The sequence below is a fragment of the Aquila chrysaetos genome, chromosome 11 (assembly GCF_900496995.4).
Source record: "Aquila chrysaetos chrysaetos chromosome 11, bAquChr1.4, whole genome shotgun sequence".
Taxonomy (NCBI): domain Eukaryota; kingdom Metazoa; phylum Chordata; class Aves; order Accipitriformes; family Accipitridae; genus Aquila; species Aquila chrysaetos.
The window spans coordinates 11,499,769-11,511,779 of NC_044014.1; positions in this window are offsets into that span (position 1 = coordinate 11,499,769).

Below are 12,011 nucleotides of genomic sequence, written 5' to 3' on the forward strand. Positions count from 1 at the left end.
CTCACAGGACTAGAGCAGAAGTCCCAAGTCACGCTAACATTGAGGCGTTGCACAATGCTACGAGAAAGGTCCTTTCACATTGCAGCATCCGTTGTCCTGCGCCTTGCAAGCACTGAGGGTATGCAGTGTCACTGTCCTTTAGGCATGGTGTGGGTCTGAGGCAGCCACTCTATTTTCATGATTTGTCTTGCAAAGTCAAGAAGAGCAAAAATTATTTAGGTGAGGGCACAATGAACTTCAATACTGCTTTGCTTCAGAACGTCTTGCTTTCTTTCTTGTCTCTCTCTTTCACCTCTCTCTAACTGTTGCCATTTTTCCCTCAGCCACAACCTGAGTATCTCATTTTGACTGTTTATTCCCTAAAGCTAAAATGCAAACCCAGCCCTCCTGTCTCTGTTCACCTCCCAGCCTTCCTGGCATTTCTTTATTTTTGCTCAAATCTGTACAAACAATAGATGTTCCATCCACATATTCCTTCAGGTCTACCTCAGTGCCCCTCAATCTCTCCACCCTTGAATGCCACAAATGACTCTTCTTCTTTTACTATCTTTCTGCTGCTTCTCAAGGACTCGCTGGTCTCTTCTCATTTCTTACCCACTGTTGTAATTATATTTTTCCAGTTTGTCAGTTATGCCAGTTTCAATGAATTGTTTATTTGCTATACGAACAAACACCACTTGCTTTCTTCCCTGTGCCCTTTATAAAACCTATAAAAACCACACAGAACTGACACTGAGCAATTCCTGAGAACCCCACAAACCATAAAGTAGGAAGCTTTAAATAGACAATAATAGCTGGAGTTTAAAAATATTTATTGAATTATTCATTATGATGATGGAGTCATGGGGGCTGTGGGTGGCAAAAGCCAAACAGTTGAGGGTAAAGACAGAGACTGATTTATCAGGCTGTGAATGAGGTAATGAATGCCACATTTGACCTCCTTTCTCTACCAGTTGTACTGTCAGACACCAGCTCTGTATAACCTACCTAACGCTGGTCTGCACTGTGCTCATTCCTGCCTCTGTATTCCCTGCAGCTCACACAGGATGCAGACCTTGGTGAGCCACACACACAAAACCAGGGCTGGACATATCTGGAAAACGTTTCTTGTGGCTAGAAGCTGTATTTGAAAATTCCTTGTGCAAACATATGTTGTTCAGGATGGATCATGGTGGCCAAAATCCCACTAAACTCTAGTCTGTAAACTTAATTTTTGAGCAGAGGAAAGTACTGCAGGGAAGAGAGAAACACAAACATTTGCACAATATTTTCATCTACAATTGTAATCCTGACAAAGGAAGTCGGGATGGAGACTGGTCCAAAGCTCATTGTGTCTGATGGGCTCTGGGGCAAGTCTTTAAATGATCATTGCAGTTACACTGGTTCCTCTTCTTATAGCCTAATCTGTTATGATATTGAATCACCCTGATCCTCATCTAGGACTGTCCTCCATGCAGTCTTGAGGGACTTGGACCTCTAGAGACCTTAAATACAGGCAGCGCAACTCCCCAAAGACTGCCACACAAAAAACATTCTCTTAAATCTGCAAGTACTTTTTTCCTTAGAGAAGGCAGCAGTGATAAAATCAACATTAATCCTGCATTGCTCCATTCAGTTCTCAGGAGAGAAGTCCCAGTGAATTATAGTGTGAAGCCATTTTCATTTGATCATGTTTTAATATCTGTCAGAAAGTTGTAAAGAAAAAACTACATTTTTTTTCTAGGTAGAAAAAAAGAGTTAATAATTTACAGGGACTTAATGGTGACTACTCCACCTGGCATATTAAATGAAAGAAGATGAGGCATTCTAACCATTTCAATATTATCCTAGCTTTACTGCTCTCTAAGAGAAGAGGCTTAAGCAATTCCTAAAAATAGGGGCACAGGATTATTTCTGAATCTGTGCTTAGAAATTTCACACACTTGTACCCTGATCCCACAATAAGAGGAGACCTGCACTGCCCCTCTTTTCCTTCTGGGCTCTGCAAAAAGACATTCGGCTACATAGGCCGGACAGAGCAGTGCTGCTCTGAAGTCATACAACCAGTATATAGCAGCTCTGGTCTGACACAGAGTCTTTTACTTTTTGCCCAACAGCACTGCTCAATGCAGAGAGAAGAGCATCTGCCTTTATTCTCTCTGCTAGCCCCCAAGAAAAGCACTCCAGATCAGTGCAGAAGCTGCTCTACACTTCTTTGGTGACTGTCTTCACTGGAAAACCTGGGGACTGAGACAGCAGGAAATTTTATTTATTAAGATTATTATGGCTGAGAGTTACCAAGCCTGGTAAATCCCTGGTAAAATAGCACACAAAAGAGAGGAGGTTCCTGCTGTGCTGTGTCTTCTGTATATTTGGTGTCAAATGGAAATGGGTTGTTTTGCCCTTCTTTTTAATTGAATGCCAACCTTCCACAGCAGATGCCACAAACATCTGTATTGACTGTTTTCTCTTCCATAAACTGGCAACAGAGCTTTGAGGGATGCTGGACAGCCCCAGAGATGAATACAGAGCAGCCTGGAAGTTAAATGGTTTGTCCAAGGTGATTTTTCAAAGATTATTGGTTCCATTTCACTCCCACACCCCGCTGCACCACAATGAAGTTAATCCAAGACACAATGCCAAGAAAGAGACATTGTTTTAGCTAAAGAAAAATATATCTATAGTTCTCTTCCTGCAACACTTTCCCCAGTCTCAGGCACAGCTGCTAATAATACACTCTGCAAAGCAAGTATCGGGGTTTAAAAGAGAAATGACAAGAAAGGGAATGAAAGGAATGGAGCCTTTGACGGTTACTTGCTCCCAGAGTAATTTGCATTTGTTTTCAGTGCTGGGAACAGACAGCAAGATCCAGTAAAGTCACCAAATACATTATGACCCCTGTGTCAAGTTTCTCTGGAGAATATTGAGGTTTAGCTTTGTTTTTTCAACTTCCTAGTGCTAGATGTTTTCATCACTGTCTTTCCTTTTTGAGGCTGGATTTTTTTGGTTTTGGTTTTCTAGATGACCTTTCATTTCTAACCAATTCCCTGAATAACAGTCATAATTATTGCAAAATCCTGGTTTCTCATTTGACAGGTAGTACAAAACAAAGCTGGACACGTGGAGATTGGCACGTTGACCAGCACACTGAATACTGTTGAGACTTTAATCTAAGCAACTCTCAAAAGCCTTAGTTAATATACAGTCACTGTGTGACCCCACAGCTTTCAGAGTTCCGGTAGCAAATCCACAGCCTACAGACAAAGAAACACACATCTGTTAAGCAAAATGCAGTCACCTACTTTCACACCTAAAACATGTGTGCAAGTGCCCGATTTCTTTTAAAGGGATTTTAGAAGAGACAGAAATCCGTGTATTTTTGGATAAAAATCTAATTTGGCTGAAGCAGAATAAAGAACAAAATTTCCCCTGGGCAAGGTACCCTGTAATATATCAGCTTCTTGCAGTTCGCGTGTATACAATCCACTTCTGGATGCTTTGCGGGGGAAAGACTGGTCCTGCTACTTTGGCTGCTCCAGTTCTCCTGACCTCCAGAAGATCACATGTGGTGTGATGGTGTGACAGGTCTCAATCTCATGGTAGAGAGGAAGGGAAGCATGCAAGTACTGACAGTAATGCAGGGAGCACAGAAACCCTCCAGCTCTTGCTGCCGGCCACCTTGGTGAGACTGGGATGAGGACTCTCTGTCCCTTGTGTTCTCCAGGAACGATCTCCTGACGTACTCCAGCTCACGGGGACTTTCCACAGGTGAAAGTGGGACAGCCCCTTTTCCCTCCCCATCTTTCAAAGTCTGTTGTGGCAGCTGAAATAGAAACTTCAGCTTTTCCCTCTCAGCTCCCCAAAGGCAACCCCAGGGAGGCTACCACGTCCTCCCCACCTCAGCCCTGGGCTCTGTCGTGGCACTCAGAGGCGGCTTTCACAGTCCAAGGTCACCACTACGCTGTCTCCTCCTTCACAGCTAACCATGTTCTGCCTCAAAGTGATAATATTCATGTTTCTAAACCCAGAGGCTCCTAGCAGCCAGAAGAATACCTTCTGCGGGAAAAGCCCTGACTCCAGCTCGGTAGAGCCCTGCAGCTTCCACCCCAGCAGTGCCATGGACTTCTGTGCCTGCCCGTGCCGGGTGCCAGGGAACACCACAGCAAAGGGCACCAACACATCAGAGATACTTGATCCAGGCAGGCAAAACGCACCGAACAAGACGGGGAAACCAGAATGTGAACACTGTCGTTCTGTCTCCACTCTCTCTTACTCTGTTCCAGCCTGCTCATCTTTCAGGATGTTGCATTATAAAAGCAAATACCTGGAAGCTGAGCATGAAACACATCACCTTTCTGGTGTACGTGATTGCTAGCACAGTCCCAGAGCTGGCTGTTGAAATACAAATTTTCTCTGACAGATCTCCTGGTCTGTTTTATGCTCTTCTTTTTTTCTAAAGAACAATAGCCCCATGCATTAGGTTTTAATTGTCCTCTATAAGAACATCACTGTTTCCTTCTTTCTGCACTCAGGTTTTTTCCTCCCTTAAGTTGCAAATGAGATCCACTGAGCGCTGCAAAGAGAAGCATAATGGACTACTGTTAGGCTTCATTCTAGAGATAAACAAAAAAAATGGGGAATATGCCAAAGGGAACGACCTAGAATTGTCTGAATTGGCCACATTACCTAAAAGTCATTTTTAGGAAAATGTCTGTGATTCAAGGTCCAGCTGAGTTCACATACTGCAGTTCGCAGAACTAGTGTCATTAAAGGGAAGTATTGCTGCTCTGCCCGCGCTCAGGTGTGAGCCGGCAGATTGCCGTCCTCGTGAGCTCCCAAGGGAAAGGCTTCAAGCAACCACTTTGAGTAGTTTATTAGACTTCTACTCTGAAATAGAATGACAGTGATAAAGAATATGCAGTTGTTTGTTGTTGGTTTTTTATCATTGGAACAGTTTCTCTGCTTGTAGCTTACACAGGATGAAATGCTGTTTCCGAATCCTGTTGTAATTGCTATCGGGTGCCTACATTGGAATTCGATTTATTTAAAGAAAAAAGAAACTCCAGTGTGTGATCCCCAGAAATATTACATAAAGATTTCTCTTCTAGCTTTTACAGTTTCTGTTCGACTTTAAATTTCAGGGTGTTCATTTGTAATGCATAAATCTCTCTGTGTCATTAGTTTAGCTCTACCAAGCAAAACTGTAATTTAGGAGGACACAGACAAAAGAAGTAGAGAGAAGGAATTTTAAAAATTCTTTTTTTCTCTCTATCAGAATACATACTTCTAAAATGTAGGGGGGGTGGTTTTGCTTTTTCTTTTTTTCTTACAGGATTGAGTCATGATTTTGTAAAACTCCAAATTCAGGAGAAAATTCAGGTTAGCTCTTCGAAGATCTGTGACAAGATTGAAAACAACTGCTCACTGAAGCTCAGTTTGCTGCCAAAATGCTGCCTTATGACAAATGCATCGTCTTCTAAAACCATTAATCTGGCTTATATAAAAATACTCTATAACACTTCTTTACAGGCTCAAAAACTAACTTCACTGTTTTTTGCAAGGAGAACATTTAGGAACCACAAGGAAGCCATAAAATAAGGCAATCAAGACCCAGCTTCTTAAAGTCAGAAAAATGACAAAATTGTTTTCAAGATTTGAAAGCTTCTGAGGATATGGAGGAAATGCTGCAAAAAATGCTCGTGGAGCAAAAAGACGAAGGATTAGAGAATAGACGCTCCTTTGGCAGCCCCTACTCACCCACCTCAGTCTGCTGAAGGGCTGTCACTTGTGTGGAACCAAGAGACAGATTTCGATCAGTTCCTGCCACAGAGCTGGAGAGAGGTGGCGTGTCCCAGAAAACCCAATTTACAGTTCTTGCTGCTACTGGACCTGGGAGAGGTGGGACTACTCCCTGTTGCTGTGTCTCCACACATCCAAAAACCACCTCAGCCAAAACAGAAATGTCCTATGCAAAAAGGGCACGGTGAACCTTGTCACCCCCTCCAACTTCTCCCAGATTTTGTCAGCATGGGAGTGCACACACTCAAGCACTGCTATTTAGCTTCCTCCATCCAAGCAGAAAGACTTGCTGCAACCCCCTCCCTCCCTCCCATTCCAACTCTACGTCAAGTCAGCAGCAAGCCCCTGACAGGCATCCCCTTTCCCAAAAGAGACAACAGCTTCTCCCAGGGATAAGAGCACACCGCTCCCATTTGCATTGTTACAATGCAAGAGTGACATAGTCTTATTCACCCTCCACCCTTTTCCTAAAAAGCTCTTAAGGAAATTCTAGTGAAGGTCCCATCTCCCTTCCGTATCTTCACGAGTGACACTGCCTCCTTTGCTCTGAGGTTATTTATGGTGAAAGCAAAGACTCCTGCTTTACCCTGAGTTCCCTCAGCAAGCTCCTTCCAGTGGGACCTAGGAGGAGATTTTGCAGCCATCGTGACTCCCTGGGGTACAGCAGGCCCCTGGAAAATTCCTGCAGGCGCCTCTGTGGGATCCAACATCGAGGTTCCTCAGCTTAATAAATTACTGTCCAACACCTGAGTCATAATAATTAACCATTTTACCTTTTAAGGACATAACAAGTAAGGAATAAATCACAGTATCGAGGCAAGATGTTTAAACTGATATATTTTACTTCATATTTGCTGTGGAAATTTCCTACCACAGATCTGCTAAAGGCAGTAACTCACTAAACCACAACCTCAGTCATGCATTTGAGTCTGAAGTGTCGTGGGATTTGATCTTCTCAGTCCATATGAGGACGTTAAAAAACACCCACTGGAAAACCCGTCGGCTGCAACCTGCAATAGGTCCTGCAAAACATCTTCCTCCTCACGCATGGAAGTGATCTCTCCCATCCAGCACGTGCTTTGAGGCACATCTGAGGTACAACATATGGTTTCCACGCTAGCAGTCCTGTCCCTGACAGGAAACTGCTGTGGAACCGGCACCCCAAAGGAAATTGTGAGGAGAAAGAGGCCGTAGGCTTGCACTCTGCTCTGTCTTGGTAAATGGCAAAGCTAGAGCAGTCGCGATCAGACCTCACCTTGCAAATATATGAACAGCCTACTGAGCAGCTTTGCAAATGACTTGGCTAGCTTGAGCAAGTCTATTTCTAATGTCAAGAGGAGACCAACCACACACTCACTCATGCTACACCTCAAGGCACGTGACTTCATGAACTGCATCTGCCAGATAAAACATTAGTGTCTGCTCTGAATCAGACACTCTCCTGTACATCAGTGCCAACAGTGGATTGCTCATTTCATCTACCTCTGATTTCCCCACTACTGATAGCAACAGATCCCAGAAAATTAAGTGTGATTTAGACAGTCAGCCAGTCCTAGAAACTGTGGCTTTTCAACCATTTCGGCTACTAAGTCTTTTGGAACAGCTCGAGCTGTAATTAAGTGCTCAATGCTTTTGCATTTTTTATGATATGTTGATGCAGCTTTTTCATGTCCTTGTTAATTTGCCAATGAAACATGGCACGTTGCATTCATGTGTTGTGCTGGGGACACACTGTTTAGAAGACACTGTCAGGAAACTACAGACTAAAATGTTTCCCAGTCAAAAAAGCATGAGAATTTCATGCAAAATGATTCTATAATCTGTTGTCCTGAGGGGTACTTCTGATAAAATAGGTTTGATTTTATCTGTGCCAAAGCCAGTTAAAGAGGAACTGTTTATTGCTGTATAATCTCATGCTTATGGGCAATTTGCATATTTGAGGAGGAAAGTTGATTCCCTATAAATTCAGATTGTTGGAGTGGACCTCCAACAACAGAACAGCGAATCGGTCATTTCTTCCAGTACACCACCATCTGTCAATACAGGTGTTTTTCTAAAAAAGCTTTTGTGTATTTCACCCTTCATCTGCTCTTTTTAGAATGGCACACCTTCAAGCTAAGGACTTCAAGGCGCTGAATAAAAGCTGCCTCATTTGCAGTACGCATGGAGGGATGTAACAAGCATGTCAGTAGCAGTTGAACTCACCTAGGTCTGCCCTGGCTCATGTTTATAGTTCCTCATGGTCATGAGTCTCATCCAAAGGTTCATCTTTTCTTTTCTATCACAGTACAAAGTCTAATTCTTGCTGCACGAACACTCGGTCAATGAGAACTCTTCTTTCCCCAACCCAGTGATGTCTTTGGTGAAGAAAGTTGACTTGTAGATGTAATAAAAAAAACTTTTTGTGGTGCTTTTTCCCCAACATAGTATAATGTGACTCTGCATTCAGTCAGCTGCCATTGGTTCTCCTTGGATATTTGCCAGCAACCCCATGCCAGGCCCCAAAATGACTCAGGGCTGGAGTTAATATTCTCCCACTTCTTTGACATAGACCAGTCACAAGTCATTGAACAAATCTTCCAAAACAGTTGGCTGAACTGAGGGCACTGAAAACAACCCATTCTTCATCCTCACAGTCAAGTGCACTTCCTGAGAGGGTTTTCATTTTAGCTTAAAAAATGTAGCAAGAGATTTTTGGTTTTAGTTTTTCCAGGACAAGGATATTCACTCTAACAAAAATAGATAAGAAAATAGAACGCAGTTAATATCCTTAAGAAGTCAACAATCACATAAAAATGTATGGCTAACTCAGCTCTTGACTAATGTCAAGTGAAACTCGTGGCTCCATAACTAAAAGAGCTCTGGGCAAAAGCAGAAAACTTTCTAGAGTTGTTGCCAGCTGTGCTGTAAACACTAGAATATGTGCCATTTTCCCAGATGAGACTGCAGCACGTTCGCTAGTCATGGAAGTGCTTACAATTCAGAAGTGTCTATTTATGTTGCCGTGTGACTAACTGCATTATACACACCTTGTAGGGACCAGACAGCAGCTCCACGATCTGTCATCTCTCTAGTAAATCACAGTGATCAAAACTGAAATGCCCTTTTCTTTCTGTTCCTTTCCTTAATGAAAGTTTTTAAAGTAAGAACAAAATACCAAGCAAGAGAACTGAAGTAATGGTCTTTAGCCACACACCCAGCCAGTTTACAGCAGCACAGAGCTGCTGCATATAGAGGACAAAATGCCAGTTTGCATAGGCAGAAGAATCTGGTTCACCAAGGTCACACAATCTGGGTGATGTTCCGGTACCACCAAAAAGCTAATGGCTCTTGGCTGAAAGTCCTCACTCAAAGACAAAGTTTGGGATGGCTGTTCTGGGACTCTCCCTGTGTCCCCATTGCCTGCAGCAGGGGGGTTGGCAGCTTGACTGACATTTTAGCCAGTCTACCTTTACAAAATACTCCAATTCTTGAATAGGTCCAGAAAGACAATCAGGAAAAATGCAGAAGATGAAAAAAAAATAGCTTTTCTTTTTCTCTCAGGCTTACTTAGCCATTTTCAGCACTATGTCAGGGTTATGGGAATACATAGGGCTCTGTGTCTGAATTAATTTTCTGGGCTTTGTCCTAGAAGCCTCTTCTTTTCTGAAAATTGTGCAATGGACCTCTTTCTGTTTTGCACTGCTTAGTACAGATGATCCCCACTTCCAACCAACTTCATCTACCCTGAGCGCTGTGTTCCTGCAAACCTCATGGCAGGCAAAGCTGGGGCTGTCCCACTGCCCAGGTGTGATAGGAAGGCAGGCAGGCAGGGGACAACGGGGCAACTAGGGACTGGCCATAGGTGCCACGGTTCCTCAGAGCCATACAGACCCCGAGTGAGTTCATGAGCCTGTTTACCTCAAGCAAAACTAGAGCAGCACTCTTCCCAGAGCTGCCAGCAGCAGAAGTGCCTAACTATTCCAGCTGATTCACAGGCTGACGCCTCTGACCCTGGCTTGCAGACAGCATAAATGCTCTAGATAACACATGAAAAAATATCTCAGAGTATTGGGAGAGACTGCTGTGTTATTTCTTGTAGTGAAAACCAGTAGCTAGCTTTGACGTAAAGAAAAACCGGCTGCTTCCCGCTTGTCAGCTCTCTCCCAGATGTCCTAGCCCTTTTTTCTGTGTTTGTGGTCTTTTGCTTTTCCCCCCCCCGTGGGTAAAAAGGACATTGTTTCTTTGCGCTAAACATTAATGATTCATGTCTCTAAGGGCTGAACTGGAAAATTTCCTAGATTATACACCTGCCTCCTCTAGGAGGACTAAATGTACCAGCAGTGGGTGGACTTACTCAGGCTCCTATTAAGCAACATCTGTGGGTGTTTTTTTAGTCCAGCTGTTAACATGTGACTTATTCCACAGTTAGATCAACTATGTCAATACAAAGAGTAGGCTTCAAGCCTACTACTGAAGGGAATGATTATAATAATTACTGTCACTATGAAATATCTTGCAAATGCCAGTGGTTAGGCTCGGAGCCCCACATGCCAGCTGAATAAATGAGATCTTGCTACTCGCAGGATGCCAGGTCAAATGCTGCAAAGTGTCTTAGGGCAGTCATTCACGGACAGGAAATGCCTGCCAAGATATTGGCCACAATCACAGCAGCCACCTCCTGATTCTGCTACAGATTGCCACCTCTGTAAAGGACCAGGAGCTGCAGCTTGTGCATGTCACACAAGGAACTGGGAAAGTCAGGTTGTAGGGCTGGCAGCTGGTCTCTCCTATAGGGTACAAAACCTCTTTCCATTTTATCCTACAAGTAGAATGCACAAATTAAAGAGTCCAGGGTTACTTTGTCACTGACAAAACAGATTGAGGGGATATAAGGCAGTACGGAACTCCCTGACAAAAGGTAACATGTTGGCAGCCCAGCCTTCTCGGTGCTGAGCTGCTCGTTTCATTCTGACTGCTGACACAAGCACCCCGAGAGAGAAGGGACAAGCAGATGGGCATGGGAACCTCTTACACCTCTGCATTTGGAGTGCACCAAGTACAGCTGACAGAGCTGTCATACCAAGTCAAGATAAACATACACACCTCTCTAAAGGGGAACAAGAACAAATTGGCTAAATGTGGCCACAAATTAATTTAGGCTGAAATTTAGGAAGGTTTACCATTATCAGGCAAAAAAAAAATCAGTGACAGCGAACTCACCAACCAGACTTAAATTTGATTGCATTTTAATAAATAGATATTATTTCTAATTAATCAATGAATCTAATTACAGCAGTTATAGATTATGTAATTAATTATCAATCAATTAATCTTTCATTAACTTGTTTTTAATTACTTCCTCGTTAATTAATCTATTTGTACTTTGTTTGCCTATCTCAGTAGTTCGCCTGTCTCCTAACCCAGGAGATCCCTTCTTATCTCCCTCCACCAATGTCATTTTTCCTGCCCTGCTTTCCATTGACTTGACATTAAGCCTGACTTCTTTCCCTCCCCAGCACCAGCTCCTCTTCCATGCACACAGTGGCTAAGGGCATCATATCGCAAGCAGCGGGAGAGTCCTTCTGCAACCCCAGGGATGTGCCAGGCGTGACGGGGGCAGGGAGTTAATGCCTCAGCCCAAGAAGAAGGGTGAGGGTGTGCTCTCCAGGAGCACAGAGCAGGGACAAGGTGGCTGCCAGCAGCTGGGGTTGTCTCCAGGGAAGGGATCTCCATCCCATTCCCTCTGACCCCCTGCCAACTCCAGCTGTCCCACGCATGGGAGGGTCATCACTTTCCCTGCTGGAGCAGCAAAAAGCTCCCTTGGGGAGCCACAGGACAGGACCACGGACAAAGGGCTCACGCCAAGAACCCCCAGCAGCAGCACTGGGGCTTTTTCTGGGATGTGAAAGAGTGGGGGTGGAAACAGGGAGGCAGTGCTATGAGGATCCCATTTTCCCTGCAAGCTGGGGAGACGCTGGGTGGTGATGACACACCAGTGTGGATTAGTGCACAGCTAGTCAGGGTCAACTTCAGAGCAGTAGCAGAAATACTATTCAGCAGTATACTCAGAAATGCTAATTCTCCCTCTCAGATCTCTTACACATGGAGCACATGAGGCCCAGAGTCGCACAGCCCAAGCAGGCACTGCAAAAGCTCTGCTTACCTCTGCTCTCTTTCAGCTCCTCTAGCTGAAGGTCCTCTCATTCCCACCCTGCTTGGGGTTGGTGTCGTGCTAACTGCTTTCCTACTGC